Below are 24036 nucleotides of genomic sequence, written 5' to 3' on the forward strand. Positions count from 1 at the left end.
TATTTAAAACTACTTATCAGAAATAGAATGAATAGATTCTTCGTGAACTCCTCTGCATTTACATGGATAACCAGATGAGGATAGCTTGAGTAATTTATTTTCCTATATTTCAGGCATCTGAATGGAGTGGGGTATGAACTTGGAGCTATCTTGAAGAGACTTCTTTAATACTTTCTAGGTCTCTTTTATTTATTTATTTTTTAATATTTTGTTTATTTATTTGACAGAGAAAAATCACAAGTAGATGGAGAGGCAGGCAGAGAGAGAGGGAGGGGGAAGCAGGCTCCCCGCTGAGCAGAGAGCCTGATGCGGGACTCGATCCCAGGACCCTGAGATCATGACCTGAGCCGAAGGCAGCGGCTTAACCCACTGAGCCACCCAGGCGCCCTCTAGGTCTCTTTTAAATCAGGGAACAACTCCCCATTCAGCTCAAACCTAACCTATAAGGAAGTTTAGAACTTCAGTGCATATACCCAACACAGGAAGAGCCATACTAGACCGGTTTCAGATTCTGTGATTTAGCATGGGTGGGGGTCCTTCTTCCTTGTTTGCTCTTCCTTCTCTTTTTATTCTTCTCTCTCCCATAGTCAACTGAAACTTTTTGCCAAGAAAAAAAAAAATTAGCCCTTGTTAAAATGACTAAAGAAGACAATCTGGGTGATACAAACTTTATTTAACACTTCTTGAAGCAGGCCATTCTTTGAGCAGGAAACTGCTCCTTCATGACATGTTAAATAAAGTTTGTTTGAAGTGTCAATTGATCTCATTTTAACTTTGATGTGGTAGGCTGAACACCACTGATCCTGGGAAACTATCTCAGCAAAATGCAATTTAACTCTTAGATTTCATGTTCTTATAAATGGTCTAGCGACTGAGAAGTCATACTGTCTAGGTAACCCATCCGTGGTCACCAAGTAACATGGGTGATCCTCCTATCCCAGTGTACTTCAAATAAGGCCAGATATGTAACCCAACACATCAGATATTTCTATTTTTCTCTTCCTATTCTTTAATCCTATAAAACAACCTGCCTTCTCTCCTCACCTCCCCATCATTCAGTTCTCTTGAAGGTGGAGACTGCCTACTTCATTCAGTGTTAAATAAAAGTAGTTATATCACCAAAACAGTCTTCTTTGGTCGTTTCAGCATCCTCAGATATCTCTGAGATCCTCACAACTCTTTCTGTCCAGAAGAGAAAATCAACAATCATAAAAACAGAATGAACCCGAAGCATCTGTGTGGCTCAGTCAGTTATGTGTCTTCCTTTGGCTCAGGTCACCATCTCCAGGTCCTGGAATTGAGCCCTGCATAGAGCTCCCGGCTCAGTAGGGAGTCTCTTTCTCGCCTCTCCCTTCCTCTAACTTCCAGTTTTGCTCTTCCTCTCTCTTGCTTTCTCAAAAATATAATTTTGTTTTTGTTATTTTATTTTTTTTTAAGATTTTATTTATTTATTTGACAGATGGAGATCACAAGTAGGCAGAGAGGCAGGCAGAGAGAGGAAGGGAAGCAGTCTCTCCCGAGCAGAGAGAGAGCCCGATGTGGGGCTCGATCCCAGGACCCTGGGATCATGACCTGAGCTGAAGGCAGGGGCTTTACCACTTAGCCACCCAGGTGCCCCGTTTTTGTTTTTTTAAAGAGTGAACCTATGTTTATCCTCTAATACTTGGGGAATGTCAGCAAGATGCTTCATAATCATATTACTTTTAAGAGGAGGATGTCTGCAAATGTCTGATAGCGGGTATTTGTAGCATACAACATCATGATTAAGAATGATATTTCCACTTTATCCCTCAGTTCAAATCCTAAGTGAATTCCATGCTGTCTGTGGGAAAATGGGAAGTTATTTGGACGTTTACTTTCATGTGGAAAAATCTGAGAACTATACCTAAACTTCTAGGGTTTTTGTTAGGCCAAAATTTCTAGAAAACCTTATTTTGTTAGGCCCAGGAAATAACTTGTGTCTGTAGAGCATTTTGGCATCAGCCCTCATGAAAGGCATAATTTTCTTTGCAATGTCCGTTTATATATTTAATAGAGAGCTCGAGAATTATTCTACCAGGTGACACCTTTAAAATACTCTTAATGCATATTCACATGATAGATCACATTATAAAGACTAAAAATGGCATCCTATTTAACTCGAAAAGAGATGGCAGAACGTGAAATAGTGAAATATTCCGAAGAAGAGTAGTGGAATCTCACTGCATACAATCTGTAGTGATTGAATTTCTTTGGGTTATTGTTTTCTAAGCTGTGAATACCCAGGTGCATCTAATAGAAACGTTCATTTTCTCTGCTTATTATTCAGCACCTGCTAAGTTGTATCTATTTTTTGAATACCATAAAATGAATTAAAATAAACATGAATACAATGTTATTCTACCATATAATTCCACTTTCAGTGTATTTAAAATGACTATCATTTATGTTTCTTTTGTTTATGGATGATTGTTGTAATGACACCATTGTTTAAGATGTGGTTTTTATAAATTGTTCCCTGGATACATGATTACTATTTTCCAACAGCAGTTTTTCATGGTGATAAAATATAACATACATATTTCCCCGTGCCAGAATTGATTTTTACAAATGGGTTTGGTCTAAAGACCCGATCAGCTTTGCGAATATTTCATTTTGTAACTGTTCAATGGACAATCTATTTAGCTGAACTGCCACAATCAAGCATGTTAAAAAGACTTCACTTTAGTAAATGAAATGGAAAAAAAAAGTACAATCTTTTAAAAGAATGTCAATCCTTTTATAATCCTCTTAGGAAACTTGGTCTTACTGGGGTAAGTTTAATACCAGTCTCATCTGTTTGTTAGTGATCATGATTGGAAAGGCCATTATATGGCAAAATATTTTAGAATTTTTATTGTACTTTTTAAACATGGTGTGGATAACTTATAATTATACAAAATACACTGTACTCACATGTGGAGAGGCAGAATATGAAACTCAGTGTAATTTTATATACCAATAACTTAATCATTTATTAAAATCTGCCATTATGCTCACTTTTTATTTTCCCTTGAGGCTCCCATAAACTTCTAATATTATTTTCTTGATTTGATTCTCTAAGGCCATCTTGACATGTTAGACTGCTTTAAATGATAAAAAAAAATATGTATTTTGAGCTTTGTGTGTATAAAAAATATGAAGTGATTTTCTGAAATTTTATTAATCAAACTGATGAAGTTCATATTATGTATTTCCTAGGCAGAACTTTTAAAAGTCCCTTCTAGGAGCTATAATAATAGTTCAAGTAATCAATGCTTTCACCATTCAAAAAATCCAGATAAATTATTTGAATAGCTACTGATTTAGTTCAGTTAAATGGTCAGCTTAATTTTTCTAAGAACCTGTTTTGAAAAAAATGTAATTCATATGTAGAAGCTAAACATTATAAAAATAACATATTGGTAGAGATATGTTATAAATTAGAATATAAATACATTGGGGCACCGAGGTGTCTCAGTGGGTTAAACCCTCTGCCTTTGGTTCAGGTCATGATCCCAGGGTCCTGGAATGCAGCCCCACATCGGACTCTCTGCTCATTGGGGAGCCTGCTTCCTCCTCTCTGCCTGCCTCTCTGCCTACTTGTAATCTCTGTTTGTCCAATAAATAAATAAAATCTTAAAAAAAAGAAGAATATGAATACATGTATTACTTGAGTAGTCATTTTAGGTTTAAATTAAGTATAATGGAGAGTATAGACAGAAAAATTTGTTTCCATCACCAAAAACCTGCAACCTGTATGTCATTAAACACATGTCTACTGATTACTCATTCCCACACATACATAAACATTTAAATGTAAGTTGAATGCATGGAAACATACAGAAGAAAGACATAGCATATAGATTTATTTTGTATTGGTAAGTGGCATTTTATGGTTAAAAATATTGTATTAAGGAGGACACATGTTGTGATGAGCACTGGGTCTTATACACAACTAATGAATCATTGAACATTACATAAAAACTAATGATGTACTATATGTTGGCTAACTGAACATATTAAAAAATATATATTGTTTTAAGCCTTTTGATGTAATGTACTTGAAAATTGCTCGTAGTTGTTATCTTTCTAATGGAATGATTCAAAAAAAAAGAAAGAAAGAAAGAAAAAGAAACGTCTTGGACACGTTGGAGATTTTACCTTACATTTCTGAGTTGCTGATTAGAATACCACCAACTTCAAAGAAAACCTCAGGTTTGGTCCAAATAACTGAAAGGGAAAATAGAAACTGACCTCTTCCCAGAATGGCTCTCATGTAATCACTTCTATACTTGCAGAGTGCTATCAAAGTTTTATAAGAACATAAAATAAGAAGTGAATAAGTAAGGGCTACTCTAATTCACTTTGTGAAGATGGACATACATAAAATTTTCTCAAGCTTGGCATAGCTAAGAAACAACAACTTCTCCTTTTTTGCTCCTGTTCACTTTTCAAATAAGCTTATTTGAGCTATTATTTTTTTACATTTTGAGTCTATTTTAGTTCATTGTTTCCGCATTAATCTTCTGCACTCAGTTGTGAACAAATTGAGCATATTTGCTTCTAATTCATATTTGAATCATCTTGGAGAGAGCTTTGCAAGTATTACAAACCCTGTTTGTTGGGAACAAAATGACCCCACCCCAGGAGGACTCCTTGATCACTTATTATTTCGGCAGTCCATGTTGTGTCCTCCTTGCTCTTAGCTGGTGATGGGCAGTATTTGCCTCCATTTGTAAAACAGTCTGAACAAGCAGACAAATTTGGTGGTTTTTCCAGGTGCAGTTTATGTAGTTGTCTTCTGCTTTCATTCTAGAAAAGGAAAAAAAAATATTCTTACAGTCCCCTGGGCAATTGTTGTCTTCATTCCTAGCTGGTTCTAAGACCTACATTAATTTTAGTTGGCATAATAAGCGATTCTCTGTATCAGCTTGGTTCACATTTAAGCAACCACCCTTCACCATAAATTTTAGTAATATATTTAAAATCTTTGTTTAGGGTTTAAATAATTTTTGTTGCCCAGCAAGAGATAAGATTGTATTTTCCTGAAATTCCTTTTTAAAACCACCTACATAGTTTACATTCAAGATAAATAATTAAATTTTATATGTAGTATATATCTCTGCATCTCTGGAAACATTTATACGCAGTATTTGATCTGAGTATTTAGTTGCTACTGCTAATGTGAATTTCTAAGCTAAAAATAAATGCCCACTCTCCTGGACTTCTCACAGTGCCATTCAAAACTCAGGACTGCTGTTGAGTTATTCTGATGACTCCTCACCTTAGAGACCTGTTATGGGTTTCATTCATTTCTATTGTAAAATTGCATGTTTGTGGTTTTTTTGGTCATGTCTCCAGATGGTTTAATTAAGTAACATTGCTCACCAGATAACAAGTACAAATTCAATTTGACTCTCACAACTGAGAATTGTATTGTATGTTCCTTTAAGATTTTTATTCTGGGGACACCTGGGTGGCTCAGTGGGTTAGGCCGCTGCCTTCCACTCAGGTCATGATCTCAGGGTCCTGGGATCGAGTCCCACATCGGGCTCTCTGCTCAGCAGGGAGCCTGCTTCCTCCTCTCTCTCTGCCTGCCTCTCTGCCTACTTGTGATCTCTGTCTGTCAAATAAATAAATAAATAATCTTAAAAAAAAAAAAAAAGATTTTTATTCTGAAAAGTTCACTAAGCCTGGTCTTGTTATGCTACATTTTTGTCTATTGCCTTTCAAGCATGACTTTTATATAAAATCCCTTTCTATCTAGTTGGTATGTGACAGCAACCTTGGTACAGTGTTATGTTTCCCTGCTGGAGTTCACCTTCTAATTTATTTGAGTTTCAGGGAAATGTCACTGTATTTTCACATTTCATTTGGAGTTTGAACATGCAGCAGGAAAGATAAGATAGCAAACCTGCCCTGTGATCTCAAGTGAGTGAGCCACCATGAGAGGTTAGTGTCATAGAATCTTAGTGCCACGTGTTGTTTCATCCAAATTACAGACATACATGTTACAATTGGTGTAATATCTGACTTCAAAGATCTGGAATTTAAATATGATGGAATTCTGGCAGAAATATCAATTTTCTTTTTTTTTTTAAAGATTTTATTGGGTGCGTGGGTGGCTCAGTGGGTGAAGCCTCTGCCTTCAGCTCAGGTCGTGATCTCAGGGTCCTAAGAATAAAGCCCCACATCAGGCTCTCTCCTCGGCGGAGAGGCTGCTTCCCCCTCTCTCTCTGCCTGTCTCTCTACGTACTTGTGATCTCTCTCCCTGTCAAATAGATAAATTAAAAAAATCTTTAAAAAAAAAAGGATTTTATTTATTTATTTGAGAATGTGAGAGAGAGAGAAAAAGCACAAGCAAGGAGAGGGGCAGAGAGAGAGGGAGAAGCAGGCTCCCAGCTGAGCAGGGAAGACTCAGGATTGGATCCCAGCACCCTGAGACCAAGCAGATATTTAACAAACTGGGCCAGCCAGGAGCCCCAGAAATACTAATTTCCATCTTTAAATTTAACTCTTGTGTTATTCTGCACCAGAATGTCAAGGTTTGGGCCACAATTTTTATTTTTTTTCCATTCTAATCTTATTTTCATCTTGGTCTTATTTCCCTCACTTCTTCCTGACATTTCTAGGCTCCACATTTTCCTTCAGGCAAGACTACAAAGAGTAGCTTTATCAATTAATAGAAAATTCATTGTCACACACATTATTACTGAATTTTTATTGAATTAAACATTTCTAAAAGCCTAGGAAGTTAAAAAAAATGCTTTCTACATACCTCAATGGTAGTATTTATCGGTCTTTTAAAAAAATTATTTACATTAGAGAGATAGAGAGTGTGAGAGAGCATGAGTGTGCGGAGAGCAGAAAGAGGAAGGAACAGGATCCTTGCTGAGCGGGGACTCGATCCCAGGACCCCGGGATCATGACCTGAGCCAAAGGCAGATCCTTAAGCCACTGAGCCACCCAGGCGCCGTTTTTTTCTTTTTTTGAACAGATTATAAGGTTCTTGGGAGGAGAGTGCACCATCCTATTCATTTTTGAAATTCCAATACTCACTGCTTGGTAACAAAATAAAATTTAAAACATTTATTAATTGTATCAGTGGTTTCTAACTTGTGGCAATTTTTCCCCCAAGGGGATATTTGATAATATTTTTTTGTCATCACAACTGAGGGAGGTTGTTACTAGCATCTAGTGGGTAGAAGCCAAGGGTGTTACTTCATATTCTAAAATGCACAGGACAACCTATCTGAAACAACAAATTATTGGGCTCAAAATGGCATTTGTGTCTAGACTAAGGAACTATAATTTAAATTCTGTGTTCATATCCTCAGGAAATTCAAAGAATTTGACTTATTGATCTACAATTACCAATTTTCATGTTACTATCACCAGTTTCAATGAGAATATCCAAAGCAGTGTAGGGTTAGGGGTTGATTTGTGATGCCCTTATCATATGAAAAAAATTAAATCATCTTTTGAGTTTGAAATTTTAAGTGATTTTCAATTTATAGTGTGATTGGATTCTTATTTGAGTGGTTTAGAATGAACAGAAAATGCTATCCTAAACTTGTCTGTAGTCCAGGGAGTAGTAATTGTCTATATCTGGCTAGTTCAGAATGCAGATGAAGTTAATAATGCTTAGTAGTGACTTGGTCTGAATTTGTTCTACAGCCACAGAAGTGTCTGTTCCTAATCTTGACCTGGCTTGAGTATCATTGATCACAAGAGGCAGGGATCAAAAGAAGGTGAATAGATTCTTTTTAAACTGTCATCACTATTGTATCAACAGTCTCAATGGCAGCTTCTTTTGCCAGCAGGTCACCATCAGCGTCTTTATTCTGGAAGGACAGATCATAAATTAAGCAGTTGACCTTTATGTCAGTCAATCAACATTGGGCCATCCAGGGCTGCCAAAACCATTAACTTTGAGCAATAGCCACTTCACCAAAGTACAAATGCAGTATTTATAAACCTTACGTTGTTATCTTTGCCAAAAATCTCAATGACATTGTCTATTCCTCATTTTCTTCCCATCCATTAAAAGATAGGAAATGATAATCAATAACCTAGAATGTTATCTGTAAAAAATTCAGTGACTCAGAAGTAAAAAGCATTTAAAATAAAAATTCAAAGCAACATGCTCATTTTATAGCTTTCTTCATCAGAGAACTAAAAAAGACTAGAGCTACAAAGAATGCTGTGATATCTTATCCCACTCAGCTTTTACATACATGAAGAAACAAGGCCTCAAGAAACCAAGCAAACTATCAGGTCATGTAAATAATGGACTATCTTGAGTAACCCTAGCTTCTCATGATCCAGTTAAGTGGTCTCTGCATTCCCTAATAAGGCCCAAATAAGTGAGAATTCAATATTTTATTTACAACCGAAATATGCAGGAAATGTTGCCACACTTAAGATTTTCTTTCCAAGTTTGACAAATAGGAAATAATCAGAACTTCAAATGATATGAGTATTGCCATAAATAAAAATCCTATGCATATGTTCAAAAAGACTGGCTAAATTAATTCAATTACTGCATGCCCACAGAACACTTAGAACACCTTAGAGACACAAAGACAAAACAGGCACAGATGTGGCCCTAAGGGAGTTTACAGACCACTGATAATTTTAAGAAAGATGTTTGTGTAAATCAGGGTCCCAGTGAGAAACAAAGATACACTCAAGATAGAATAACTTGAGAAGAGATTATTTGCAGATGGACTTATTACTAGGGTGGGATTAAGAAAGACAAGTATAGGGCAAGAACTAGCAGTGTAGGAGCAGACATCAACCCTGCTTGGATTGCGTGTCTGGCAGGAAAGTCACTTCAATCAAGAAAGAGAAAGAATCATTAGAGTTGGTTGCCTTACAAAGATCAGTGACTTGCCCTAAAAGGAGGGAAATAAGGGGCACCTGTCTCAGTGGGTTAAGCCTCTGCCTTTGGCTCAGGTCCTAATCTCAGGGTCCTGGGATCGAGCCCTGCATCCTGCATCCTGAGCCCTGCTGAGCAGGGAGCCTGCTTCCCCCTCTCTGCCTGACTCTCTGCCTACTTGTGATCTCTCTCTCTGTCAAATAAATAAATAAAATCTTAAGAAATAAATAAATAAAGGAGAGAACTAAGAGAATTAATAGAAAGAACTTATTTTTGCTCTCTTTTGAACCCCTACCTGAGTCCTCCTTTGGCTAACCACAACCAGAAACCAAATGACTTTACATGGACAGAAAGAAAATATTTGTCATGAATTTCTTTTTTGTTTTTTAAGATTTTATTTATTTGGCAGAGAGAGAGAGAGCGAGCTCAGTCAGGGGAAGCAGGAGAGTGAGAAGCTGACTCTTCACTGAGCAGGAAGCCCAATGCAGGGCTCTGATCCCAGGACTCCGGGGTCACATCCTGAGCTGTAAGCAGACACTTAACTGACTGAGTCACTAGGTGTCCCATGAATTTCTTATTTTTAATAAATCTTTGAGGATTTTCTGAGGTTGTGTTGCCTTAAAACTGAGTAACAATGTCATACCACAGTTTGATGGACACTGTGACAACACCAGCCAGATTCTCCTGCAAGAATGAATAATTCATTCTGTACCTCCTGTCTATAGACCTCAGCTTTCAGCCTCTTTTGGGGATTGCCATAAGTGATGACAACCATGTGACCCAAAGGTATGCTCCCATGCAGGATGCCCTGTATTGTTCCTAATCTTGACCTGAGAGAGATTGAAAAAGAACTGACCCATTTTCTTTAAATTTAGGACAATTCTGAAAAACCATCCCAGCTTAGTTTTCCACATATGGTCAACTAAAGTCTCTACTGAGATTGTATCAGATCTCAACTATTTTCCCCTCACCAACTCTGCTTTCTTTGCTTCTCTTTCTGTGGAGTTAATCTCAAGAGCATTCCTTGCATGGGATTTTCCATCCCAGAGTCTGCTTCCTGGGGAACCCACCCAGAGATAAGTGGCGCTGAAAGCTATCCGAGAAAACAGACTGGAGATGAGCTTTTGAAGCTGGGTTGCCTACTTCTTGTCTGGTTGTGACTCCAAAAGGTTTGGCAGCCACGTCCATTGAGACTGCATCACGTCTCTTCTCCCTCTGCTAAGTCGGCTTCATTTCTTTCCAAAGGAATTGAACCCAAGGTTCAATTATATATATAACCCTGGTTCCATATATTAGGTATGTGAGAAATAAAGAACAAAAGGTAGCTATAAAGTGCCTCTAATTGGGTGAGGTGTTAAGCATTATTGCCTTAGGAAGAGAGATGGAAAAGTTCGGAGTAGTAATTAATTGACATTTGAAAGACAAGTGTGAAAGCTAGGGGATTTTTTTTTTTTAACATATAAAAGGCTTTCACCTCTTGTAGCTATTATCAGAGAAAGCTGGAGGCTAGCTCCAGAACTTATTCATAGGAGTAACAGAGCTCCAAAGATAGTTTTACTATCAATCTAATCAGTTATGTTATGCTAAATCCAAAAATGAGGAAACAAGTCTGTCTTGTCACATAGGATGGGGGCATCTGGATTAATTTGACCTGTAAACGTTGAGTGCCCAAATTCCCCTGAACCCTCAAAGCTGAAGTCATGACTCACTCCGTGTTTGGAGATATCAGTCTCCTCCTTGCTTGAAATTAGTGGAGAGTCCTCCCTCATACACGTTAACATGAGCCCCATCCTCAAGATCTGTCCCCAATTCCCCTCTTGGCCACTGGAGTTAAGTTGGGAAATAATGCAGCTAGAGGCAGGCAGGGCCCTGTAAGGAAAAAAATAGACAATGTCTCAAAGGAACTGTGACCTACTCAGCATGAATATGTATGGGATGGTAATCTAAGGGTGCATGACCAACGCATAGGGTCAGGAGAAGAAAGAAGGCAAGAAGGAGAGTCATCATTTTGGGAGAGTTAATTGAATCTGATCATCAGGACTCTACAGTGGTTCCATTGTTATGTAATAGAGGCAAGAAGGAATATATTTCCTGATATGAGGAAGTAGTGATGCAACATGGGGGCTTAAGTGGGTAGAAGAAGAATCAATGAAACAAGATGGAATTGGGAGGGAGACAAACCATAAGTGACTCTTAATCTCACAAAAAAAACTGAGGGTTGCTGGGGGGAGGGGGGTTGGGAGAAGGGGGTGGGATTATGGACATTGGGGAGGGTATGTGCTTTGGTGAGTGCTGTGAAGTGACCTGTACCCCTGGGGCTAAAAATATATGTTTCTAAAAAATAAAAAATTAAAAAAAATAATTTTAAAGAATCTCTAAAAAGCAAAAAAAAAAAAAAAAAAAAAAAAAAGAAGGAATATATTTAATTTCCAGATGTTATACATGGGTTTTCTTGATACTACCTTGATCAGTTTTCATAGTGAATGGACAAGGGCTACAACCCCCTCTAGATAAATGTATGAGGAATATAGGCTTAAACTTCTCAGGGATTAGGCTATGCATGATGCCCCTGACACTAACAAAAATGCTACTTGATGTTGAAGAGAATATAGATTGGATAGTAGAGGAGGAAAGCAAAAGGGACATTTGTGGTTGCCATACTGAAGGCAGCAGCAGTGCTTATAGTCTTTCTCCCCAGTCTTCTTCATCTTGAGCTGGAGCCCTGAGCTAACTGTTCCCCGAATTTATAGAAGAAATAGTTCCTAGTGAGGTAAGGACCAGACATCCCCCAGGTTCCCCTTCAGGATGAAGCCACTGGAACTGCCAACACATAATGAGTTCTCCCCCATCTGCCCAGTTTCGTGGTTGAGCCAGCTGAGTCAGGTGTGTTGCCCAAAGTCCTGCCTGTCTTCTGGGGCAGCCACATCTCTGGTGACCCTTGAGGGCTGTGAAGATACAGCTCTCTCCGTACAAGTCAGCACAAGTATGAAGGGTTATCCCAGATCCAGGTGGTTTGGTGACCACTTTCATTGAGACTGGTTTACCCCGTCTCCTTTGTCTAATTCACTTCATTTATTTCTAAAGGAGTCAGGGCCAAGAGCACTCCCTAATAAAACCCCTGCTCTCTTAATCACCATCTCAGAATCTTTTCCATGCAACAGCTCATGAGATATTTGTACCATTAGATGGAAATGTAGAGATACTGGTAAATATTACTGAAACATATATTGGGCAACATTTACAAAGCTGGTCTACAAATGGCTGTTACTCTGCATTGTTTTCAAGTACTGTACCATTTTCATTTTTTGTTTTCTCATAATGAATACTTATACCTTAATTCCATTTTATTTTGTAACATTTTTTTTCTGGTTTACTCAATGGAATATATTTGAATTTATAGTTTTCATGTTGTGCAGATAGAAATTTTTATTCATATTGCCTGAGTATGATTAAAATAGAAAAGTGAATATACTCAGTAATCTGGTTCACCTATCAGCTTTCCTCACTGTTTAATCTATTTCCAAAATGAAAAGGATCAGTTTTCAATTGCTTTCTTAAAAAATACCATAACTGTATTTCAAATGGATGCACCAGAGTTTAACAGAAATGCTGTGGATGACTTGAACAGAAAATGAGAACAGAACAAGTAAACTGAGTCCTAGTTGGACTCTTATTTAACTCCTATTGGATAAGAGTAAGTTAACTTAGTGAAGAGTTAACCAAATATTTACAACTTACTTCTTTATAAGTCTGCCTGACTGCTACCACCTTACTCCACTGCAGACTATATTGTCACTAATTTTTATTTATATGAAAACATGTCATATAATCTGTCTTTCTCTCTCTCTCTTTTCCTGTTTGTATTTGATATTCTGATTATTTTAAAATCAAGTTTTTCATGTCTGTTATCAGTATATTAAGCCTAAATGCAATAGTTTTGTTCGTACTAGTAAATATATCTACAAGTGTTCCAAGACTAAAAAATTGATGAATGTAGCTGTTAGTGAATTGTGATTATCTAAAATGATTGCTCTTCTAGACATAGTTCTTCCTGCCTACTTCTTAAAATTTGGTACATTTGTTTCATGAAAATATGTAAGTTTGTATAAGACCATATGCCTAAGACAGCAGCTATTTATAACCCGAAGATCATAATGAAAATATTCACTTATTGTTTATAAAGCATGCTTACAAATAGTGAATCACACAGTTAAAGCCAGTGAATATCTTGGGGCGCCTGGGTGGCTCAGTGAGTTAAGCCTCTGCCTTCGGCTCAGGTCATGATCTCAGGGTCCTGGGATCTCAGGGTCCTGGGATTGAGCCCTGCATCCAGCTCTCTGCTCAGCAGGGAGCATGCTACCCCACCCCCTCACTCCACTCTCTGTCTGCTTGATCTCTCTCTCTCTCTCTGTCTGTCAAATAAATAAATAAATAAATATCTTGGGGTGGGGGGAACTAGTGAATATCTTAATAGACAGCTACTATATTCTGGACAATATTTTTGTACTGAAATGCTGTTTGAGTTCACCTTTAAAAACGTATGAGACTATCAACATTCCCTGTAATTTTCAACATTAGATGCCTGTTTTTATTTGCGAGTTTATTCCATGTTTTCTAGTTTTATTTTTAAAAAGACACTGAAATCTGGCTTACCAAAGGTAGTTTTCACATAATTTTTCCTTTTCTATTAATTTTCTGTTTGAAATTTTATTGATTCCTTGCCTATTTTTTTTTTTTTTTAATTTTCTTTACTTTACTTTGGAGTAAATTTGTTTTCCTTTTTCTGGTTTCCCAAAGTGGATGTTTAGGTTATTGATTCTACATCATTCTTCTCTTTTAATATATACATTCAATACTATATATTTCCCTCTAATCCTTGATCCTACAGAGTTTAAATTGTACTTTCCTTTTCATTTAGTTAAAAATATTTTAAAATTTCTTTTGAAACTTTTTTGATCCCATGTAATGTAGAAGTAAGTTTTTAATATACAGGTATTTTGGAATTTCTCCAACTATCACTCTTTTATTGATTTCTAGTTTTATTATGGTCTGAGAACAGTTTGCATGATTTCTATTATTTTCTATTTGTTCGGATGTGTTGTGTGGCCCAGGATGTGGTCTGCCTTGATGAATGGTCTGTATGGCCTTGAGAAGAATGTGTATTCTGCTGTTATTGGATGGAGTATCCTATAAATGTCAAGTAGGTCCAGCTGATTCATGGTGCTGTTGAGTTCAACTACATCCTTACCTACTTTTTGCCTCTTGGATCTGTCCACAACTTTATATGAGGCGTACATGACTCAGAGAGGACAAGTAACTTGCTCATCATCCCATGGCTACAAGTTTAGATTTTAAAATGGGAAAGGGAAAAGTGATTTATTAACCTAATGATACTTGTTTCCAAGCTCGAGAATGAGTAAAATGCTAATTTACAAGTGTGGATCAAGTGGTGTCCACCCCAAAATATGTCCACTCAGAATTTGACCAAATTTAACCTTTGCATGTGTAAAGTAAGGATCTCAAGATGACATTATCTTGACTTAAGATGGATCCATAAGCCCAATGAATGTTGTTTTTAGAAGAGAAAGTAAAGAGAGGTTTGAGATATAGAGACACAGAGGGAAAGGGCAAATGAAGACACGTGGAGGTGGGAATTAGAATGATGCATCCATAAGCCAGAAAACATCAAGGGTTGCCCACAGTCACCAGAAGCTAGAAGAGAGGCATGGAACTGATTCTCTCTGGTTTTGGCTTCTGGCATCCAGAAACGTGACAGAATACATTTTAGTTGTAATAAGCCACCTAGTTTGTGGCAATTTGTTAGGATGGCCCTAGAACACAAAAACAAGCATGTGTTTCACAAGTTACATAGCTCAGTGGAGATAAATTCACTCAGCATTTCTTATCAGAATGTTGACCTGAGACAGCCACAGAGAAAAACAAAGTAGACTAAAATGGGTGTATATGTGTTAAATGAAACAAAATCAAGAACATTAATTACTGTTTTTTTAAAGTCCTTATTATATTATATTGCATCTTATTTTAGGTTTAGCATTCAACTAGATTTTTTATTACAAAAACAGAAATAATAAATAAGTCAGTCTCTCATATGTGGAATTTATAGCACTCTTAATATTTAAACTCTATAGTTATTCCATTTGTGTCGGTTTATTACTAGTGTTTTCCACTAGAATATAAGCTCTGTGACATATTGGTGACATTGTCAATCTGGTTTATTGCTGTACCTCAAATGCCCAGCACAGTTTCTGGCACATAATAACCACTCATTAAGTATTTGCTGGGTGAAGGAAGAGTTAATTCATAAAGAGTGAGTCCTATTTCTATGATACAGTTATATGTGAAAACAAGAGTTCTTTCATACTATCACAACAATAGAGACTTCAGAGCAATCTATCTATTAAAATAATTTAAATACATCATAGGTTACAAGGTAACTCTATTTACATGGTTATCCGGTCATTATACCATCACTTGGCCACGGGAATTCCTGGGTCTCTTGCAATTAAAATAACTTGGCAACTTTCTACCTTGTACTACTATTCTGTGGTAATGCCATTACTTCTCATAAAACTTTTCTCTACCATATGGATTTAGTGAAAGAAATATAAGCTAAGAACAGCTGAGTATTTTGGTAAAGAACCTTATACTGCTGTGTGAGGAGAATGTAACAGTGATTGTTAATATTCATGAAAAATGAATCATTTGTTTGCCTTCATTTCATGCACAGAATTCACCATGACATCAGTGGGAGCTTTTTACAACAATAAATCTGTGCCAAATAATAAATTACATTCCCTCACATTAAATTAAAATGTGCACATTGAAGAGGTTTAATTTTAAATTTTCATGACAAATGGGAATCTGGACACTAAAAACCTGAAAGTTCCACTACAAAGTAGAAACCTCTACAAAGAAGAAACCTTTCCTAGGATTTCTTTTCTCTTTGCTCTCTTTGTCATCTAGCAAGTTGTTCATAAACTTTTAACATCAGGTGTTGCCATCAAAGTAATGTTTTATGCTTTCTAAAAAGAGTCTTATCTTGGCCATGGTTGCTTCTATTATTTTTGGTAACTGAAGATATACATAGTATTTCCCACATTCAAAAGACCTGTAAGAAAAATAACCCAAATAAAAAATGAAATTAAACATTCTTCTCACAACATGTAACTCGGAATTTCTTAGATTCTGGGATACTAATTCATGTCCCTACCCAGAGAAGACTTGTAAGCTCAATAGTTCTTAAAAGGGCCAGATAAAGCCTTCAGATATTCCTTTATCACCATCATAAAATATCAGCTACAAACTGTCCTGTATCTATTCTCTTACCAGTGTGAGGATCTCCAAATAAACTTTACAGCACAGGAAGCATCATGAAAATAGCATACTCTCATCTGACTCCTAATAAGAATGGAAAACGTCAGGTGTTTCGCACATCTTATGCTGAGCCCCTGCTGTAGGCATCATGGTGATTGATTTCATCCTGCAGTCTTCGGTTTACAGGAAATCCATATAAATCAACCAGAATATGGAAATTCATACCTCCCTGGAGTAACAGATTAACTGATTCTAAATTGGAGGAAATAAGAAAGGTCAATAAGAAAGCATCAATGAGGAACCCAGGAAAAGTATGCCAGATATTAAGTGCTTTGGAGGGCTACACTGTGGGTTGTTTTTTTCTGACTCAAAATGGTAGATCCGGGAACTTTCAGCCACAAATATGAATACTGAGGAGTCGCTAAGGTTCCTGCTGAGGGAGAGTCTTTAACCTTTTTTGAATCAGATGTGAAAAAAAGCAAGGAAACTCTGCATTCAGATTGCTTTTTATATCACTTTAGAGAGAATTCTGCTCCTCAAACGATCGTCACTGCAAGGTTAGGATAGCATCCCATTAGAGAAAAAACTCAAAGAGAGGTTCCAAAGACACCAGATGGAGGCCAGCCAGAAACGACTAGAACAGAGTTCTTATTTACACTACCGTGAGGTCAAACTTGTTCACTCTTTTAAGAATATTCCTTGGAGAAACAGTGTCTTCAAATGATCCTTTTCACCCTAAACTCCAAGGTGAAAAGGAGGAAATGTGGAGCAATGCCTCGTGAAAACTACCAATACAACAAGAATTAGAAAACATATAATACTCTTGAGATAATCGTCTCTTTGATCCCTAGGATTGGAGCTAGTACAACTAGAGATGAAAGGTAGATAAGAACATAGGCATGAAAACCAATTTATAATTTTGCTGTATACCAAAGAGCAGTTATTGTGTTGGTAAACCAGCATGGACCCTGGGAGAGTAGCCTTGATTTGTTATAGGAAGTATTGGAAGGAATAGGAGAAAATTTAAGGAAGACGTTTTCTTAACTAGACACCACTGAAACCACTGATCGTACTTTGAGAAGAAAACTAGTTCTAAGCTATGTCATTGAGCAGTGAGTAAATGTCAGAATTATTGATCATAGATCTTACTGAGTGATGATACTGGATTAACGGGTTAAGAAAGGAATCTGGCAGGGCCATTTCTAGGGCAGAAAAATAGTCACATCAACTCTGGCTCATCTGGGAGTTGGGGTTAAAGGCTCTCTAATGTAGTACAGACAAAAGAGATGAAGGAGATAGTACTGTCAGCTAGCCCAAAGAGACCTGATAAAATCTATAATAAAGAAAAAAAATTAATATGTCCTAATATTTCCTTCCAATTTATGTCTACTTCACCTTTCTCCACAAAACCAAATCTCTGCATTTCTTTTCCTTAAAGGATGCCGTAGATGTTCATTTTACTTGCATAACTTTTTTTTTCCCCCCTAAGGAGCAGGGCTTCCTTCTAAGTGAAAGTGCTGGACAATTTGCATGAATAAAAGGTAGAGTTAATACATGTTGGGCCTTGTTTATATACAAGGACCTATTCCAAATACTTTATAAATAAATTAATGCCTTTGCTTCTTACAAAACCCTGCAAGGTTAAGTTAGTATTACTTTCTTTTTTAAGATGAATGAACAAAGGGATACAGAATTTAAATATCTTGCCAAAAAGCACAAAGCTATGAGGTGTTAGCAGTAGTGTTGGAGCTCAGGTCAATTTGAGTTCAAAGTCATGGGAAGTCCATTTTATTAAGCTACTTCTCCTAGCAGGTTATGGATAAACATAATCTTAAAATATTAGGGATTTTTGTCATAAAGCTAAAATATAAAGCTTTATGACATCAAGACAAAGTAAAGTTGAAAAGAGTGAGTTTCACAACAATGAATTTCTAAGGTCAACAAATTGTTCAGGTGGTAAGATTGGCCACTGGCTTCAAACTAAGTTGAAGTGATGACTATGTTGAAGGGCTTGCTTTTAAACAATTTATTTCTTGAATTGGTATTAAAGATAAGGGGCCCTTCTGGAAGAATGCTTATTTGTGCACCTGGGCTGTGAGTAAACAGAGAAATCTTATCTCTACAGCTTTCAGAACAGAATTTCTTATCTAAAGTAAAATGAACAGCCAAGTATATCAATAAAAAACGTTAAGAAAGAGAAAATGAGTATCTGTGTCTACTCATTCTGAAAATGAAAAAACTGAAAATAATTTGAAGGTTTGAAGCTCAACATTCACTGTTTGGAAAAGATATATACGTTTTTTTGTTTTTTGTTTTTTGTTTTTTTTCCTCCTGGAGCAGTAGCCCAAGATTATTGAACATGACATCAACACTGGTAGTATGCTTTGCTGAGAGAAATGAACCATCACGGCCCATCAAGGGGGCAATGGCGGATTTAATGGGGCCATTTGAACAGAGAACGCTCAGTCTTACTGCCATTCATATCACTTTGTGCAGGGCCTTCTCCCTTTATATTCAGTCTGTTAAGGAAAATGAAAGAATTCAAAGGGGGAAAAACGCCACCTGAAGGGACCTAGAAAACTGTAATAAAATTTTCAATAGCCCTATTTAACACAAACACACAAAACTCTTTAATAGAGATATGTTTTCAACTTTGTGCAACACCTGTCTAATATGATGTAAAGAATGTCAGGAGAAAAGAAGATCCACTGATGGTAAAGACAGAAAGGAAATCCTGGATTCACATTTGTATTACCAATTCATTTCCTTCCAGGCCAAGCTAGAAGCCAAGGTGCTGAGACCGATGTTGATCATGACGAGATCAGTGACCAGCGCTTTTCTTCTCCTCTGACAGCTGGTGGATACAAGATGGATTTACGAGTCCCTGGAGGACAGAAAGGCATAAACAACACTTGGCATCAAGTGCCACAAAGTGCTGACATCACCAGAGCAAATCATCTGAGTGAGCCAGAAAATTAGAATCTAAAACTTGATTTTCAAACACATGAGGAAAAGTGACAGATCTCAGAAGTGCTACTGAAATACCGTCCCCCTTGCCCATGGTCTTTTATATTCTGACTGAGTGCATTCCAAGGGAGATGATATTGTAAGCACATTCTTCCCAATTGGGAAAGTGAGGGTTTGTATACGGCCTTGAAGTTGGAGATTAAGTGGTAACTAATACTTCAGTTTAATAATAATAAATTCCAATCACATGAAGGCAGAAAGCAGTTCTTCTAACTTCCAGATAACAGATATGTTTATATGGTGGAATCCTGCCATATTGGGCTTGGCGGCAGCAGGCTGATGAGCCAGCGTGCTGGAGCTGTCAGATCCTATACCATCACTGTCAGCCTCACTCTTGACGTGTCAGTTATGTCTGTATTTTGAGAAAGGGCAAAAGACCCATGTTTCCCAAATCTATTTTCTGGCTCGTCTTTTCATGTTGTCGTCAGCCATTTTTTGTAACAGTATCTGAAAGAGCTATTGCTGTGTTGAGCAAAGGAAAAAAAATTCTAAAATATAATCAGTTTATTTCAACCTCCATTCTGTTTTCACTTGGCAATCATTACAATCTCTAAGAGTTGTTTTTTTTTTTTTTCCAAAGAATAAGTGATTCAATTCATAAAATTAATTTATGGTGTCATTCTCACCATTATTGCTGTGCACTTTAGCATTTCAGGCTTAGCAAATTATTTTAGTGTTTTCAAGTCTGTAATCTATAGAGTTGTATTTCTACATAATTCATAGAAGAAATACCTAGAAATGTATTTCTATAGCACCTATATTTTATATTTGATTTTTTGTAGCCAGTATCAAGTACCTGAAAAAATGAGTAAAATATGTATTTGTGGGTAAATATAGTGTTTTCCTCCAATGAGGCTTTATTTTTAATAAAATGAAATCAACTAAGATATGTAAATAGCAATGCATACATTCAGTATTTAGTTTCTGAGTAATATTAATAATAAATCTTGCTAACCAATAATGATTAACTATTTAATGAGGACCTGCTATGTACCAGACATGGGATCAGGCAAATTATATGCAGAACATGGGGATGTTTTCCCTCACACTCTTTTCTCCCTGAGCTGGGCTCTCAAACTACTTCCACAGTAGTTTCCTGTCATGGAAGGTGTGGAACTGAGAGGGTCTGGTCAGTGTCAAGAACATCAGTATTCCTAGGATACGCAGATTTATTCTATCACCCTGGAAGGTTAACCCATCCTGCAGCCCTTGGCAACCATGTAGCTAGGATTCCTTTACGGCTCCTCTGTCTAAGCAATATGGAAACCTCTGCCTGGCTCCTCTGCTCTCAGGTACCAGAGGGTCAAATTCAACCAAAGTCTCCACATGCTTGGATTGCCACAAATGTATATAGGGTTCTGTAGCAATTAAGGGATGTGGTTAGACAAAAGTCCCTCAACATCCAACTGTCCTGCTTTTTTTTGCTTTAGAAACACAGAGTTGTTTTTTGTGTTTGTATTTCTTCTGCGATGCAAAAATACATGCATACATACGTAAATGCATATACATGTAAATGTGTAAATAAATTTTTTAAAATGTTCTGCAAGTATTCTTTCAAATGTTATACTTTGACCCAGTCTATCAGATTTCTCTGTCATCAAAATGTCCCCCTGTGACTATAGTAAATGATTAACTTTCCAGGGGTATAAGGAGTCTTTTAGTAAAAATAGGAGAGGAAGAGCAATGTTGTGGAGTGGAAAGTATGCTGATTATTGTTTCACAACATTGTTTTATCACAAAAGACTGAGAGACAAGGAAAGAAGAAATATTTAAATGGAAACTTTGTTTTTTAAGGTATGTTTCTTGGGAAACATTTTTCAGATTGGGGGCTATAATAAAATACATCAAAGCACTTTACTTGTCATGTCACCCAACATCCAAAACTTTTTAAGTCAGGGGGAAATGCCCAGAGAAATTAAATAATCTTTTCAAAGTCACACAGCTCCTCCTGTCAAAGCTCATTTTATTTATTTATTTTAACATCTTAATTTAATTTTATTTTTTTCAGTGTTCCAAGATTCACTGTTTATGCACCACACCCAATGCTCCATGCAATGCGTGCCCTCCATAATACCCACCACCAGGCTCACCCATTCCCCACCCTATGACCAGCAATTGCACTACTGGGTAAATATCCCAAAGATACAGATGTAGTGAAAAGAACGGCCTCTGTACCCCAATGTTCATAGCAGCAATGTCCACAGTCGCCAAATTGTGGAAAGAGGCGAGATACCCTTCAACAGACAAATGGATAAAGTTCATTTTAGAATGCAGTTATGTTTATAAAAAATAAAAAATTTAGAATGCAGTTCTTTACTTCCCGTTATAACACTTGGTTAAACTTTTACCCGTGTAGAGTGTGAGGTATTCCTGTGTGTTCCTGGCCAAATCCTGGCCAGATTTTTCCAGCTCTGCCTGCTGATCCTTTCTAGTTTATTCTCTGCAGCTACTCAAGAAATATAACTCAGTGATAATGTATACACCGTCAGGTGTTCCCTTTTTCTCTCATGGAATTAAACCCTAAGGGATTGAGACCTTCTTCCATATGCACTGGTAATAGTAATAAATACTAGGTAGAAGCATTCAAGAGGGGAAAATGACCCCCTAAGTCTTTTAGAGGTTGATTTAATGTAGCAAATACAGTATGTTTCATCATAATGGTGGTTGAATTGACTATTAAAAGATTTTATAGAGATATAAAAATTGTGATATGATGTAATAGCCTTTGAAACAATCACATAATTTCAAGCTGTTAATAAAAACATTATATTCATTCTATGAAAGCAATCATTAACATCTGAAATAGGAAAGTAAAATATTTAATATTTAAAGACTGGGATCCAACAGCCTTATAGAAATTTCCACTTTTGCAATAAAGAATTAGAAAACTTAAGATTGTCTGTTCTCAGAAGAATGTGGTATCATGAAATGAGTATTTTCAAATAAAATGATACAATCCAGAAGGTTGAATTAAAAAAGATTTCCAAGTTCCTTTTAAAAATTATAACGTACAATATATCTATTATTTGCTACCTAAAAAATGTTTGAAAAATTTTTAATCATTGCTTTTAGAAAGTTTCTTTTCGGGGTGAGGGGCAGTGGTGTTTGTGGTGCTGGTGAGGTACTCTGTGTAACAACCAAAAAAAAGATATTAGCATCATTTGTTTTAACAATAAATTCTTAAACATTTACATTTTCTTTGCAATCCTATCATAACATGCAGGATACAATTCTATGCAGGATATAAAGGAGACTCCTAGATGTCAGTATTGTTTAAAGTTTTTGTTGGTTGATATGCTTTCACCTTTGGATACATTTCTTATTGATATTTAAGAGCTTCAAATAAAAATTCATTGAGTGAGGTTCTTTGGCTGTCTATGGGAACCTGCTAAAACCATTGATCTTTTCTCTTGCAAGGCACGGCCCAGTTTGATTCACTGTTTTTTAATATCTAGGGAGCATTGTAGCACACAGAGTGCAGATGTATACATGAAAGGTTAGCAATTTGCTTTTACAAGGCATGCCTCGCTTAATCTGTTATACTAATGCCATTCATTGCCTCACCCTGTAGGATAAGAAACTTAAAGCCACATTTTAATAATACAGTCTCATTGAAAATTCCAAAGGAAAACCCAAGTTGGAGGTATGGAGAGAAAATTAGATAATATCTGGGGTCAATAAAATCTGAATGAATTATTTCAAAAGATAGTTTGAACCAACAAATTGCGTCTTCTATATTCCTCATTTCCCACTGTAGCTGAAGAATGTGGGGGGTCTTTTTGTATTCAAGTCACGTAAATACAAAATCATATACATACATGGGTACAAAAGTAATTATCATGGGTTGCACGGACAGTGTCAATGCCATCAGCGACTGTTGTCATAAGTCATTCATATTTGGACCGCAGTTAAAAGAGTTATTTTTTGTGGTCGTTTTTGTGGTCTAAAAACATTGACCCAATGAGTCATTTTAGAAAGAATAGTATTTGTAAACACCCGATGCTATTTATTATTTCCATGGTACATGGCAAACAATGATTGAAGGCAGTGTGAGATTTTATTATAATTACCTTGTAATGGTAAGCCTTGACTCATAGGAGTAATGCAGAACAGCTACTGCTTAACATTATTGCATTTTAGAACTCTAAATGACCCTTCTGAATGAGAATGCCTACAGATTGCTTATAGTCATACAGCTTGAGAGTGCTGCCTTGGGATTAATTGCAGTTTTTTGATGTGGTGGAAATTTTGCTGTAGGTATAAGGTGTGTGTGTGTGTGTGTGTGTGTAAGAGAAAAAGAACAAAGCAAAAACAAAACAGCCATAATGAGACAGAGGAATGAAGAATGAGGAGAGATATACATTTTGGGTTTACTTACTGGAAATACCTTGCTCTCCACAGAGCAATTTAGCCTACCAGGCACAATACAGTCCTCTTCTTTCAGGAAATGCTGCTGCTGTTGTTGCTGCTACATTATCAGAAGCCCTATGTCTCCAAGCTGTTTTAGGAATTCAGACACATGTGTTTTCATCTGTTCATATTTACCCAAGCTTCTTTATGACCAAAGGCATTTACTTATTTCCAAATGACCAGATGGAGGTCATAACTTTTAACTTGACAAAAGTTAATTATTAGTATTCACCCTTCTGACTTCCTACTGTGTTCAAAAGAAAGCATTATTTTGCAATGATAACAACAACAACCATAACATCCACAGTCAGTATTTATTTAGCCTGGCACTATATTAAAAAAAATATATATATATGTGTGTGTGTGTGTGTGTGTGTGTGTAT

The 24036-nt window shown here is 36.6% G+C and overlaps 1 long non-coding RNA gene across 2 annotated transcripts; it reads right to left on the reverse strand.

Moving 5' to 3' along the window:
* Positions 1–1050: 1050 nt before the first annotated feature.
* On the reverse strand, positions 1051–23787 carry LOC131825948 (uncharacterized). 2 transcript variants are annotated; one of them, XR_009351374.1, is made up of 5 exons: positions 23622–23787; positions 18972–19100; positions 4643–4812; positions 4162–4230; positions 1051–1182 (listed from the first exon to the last, which is right to left on the reverse strand). It is a non-coding gene; the product is annotated as an uncharacterized LOC131825948 (long non-coding RNA). The 2 variants fall into 2 exon arrangements; XR_009351373.1 differs by lacking the exon at positions 1051–1182 and having other exon boundaries at positions 3891–4812.
* Positions 23788–24036: the final 249 nt, after the last annotated feature.

The sequence above is a fragment of the Mustela lutreola genome, chromosome 2 (genome assembly GCF_030435805.1).
Source record: "Mustela lutreola isolate mMusLut2 chromosome 2, mMusLut2.pri, whole genome shotgun sequence".
Lineage (NCBI taxonomy): Eukaryota > Metazoa > Chordata > Mammalia > Carnivora > Mustelidae > Mustela > Mustela lutreola.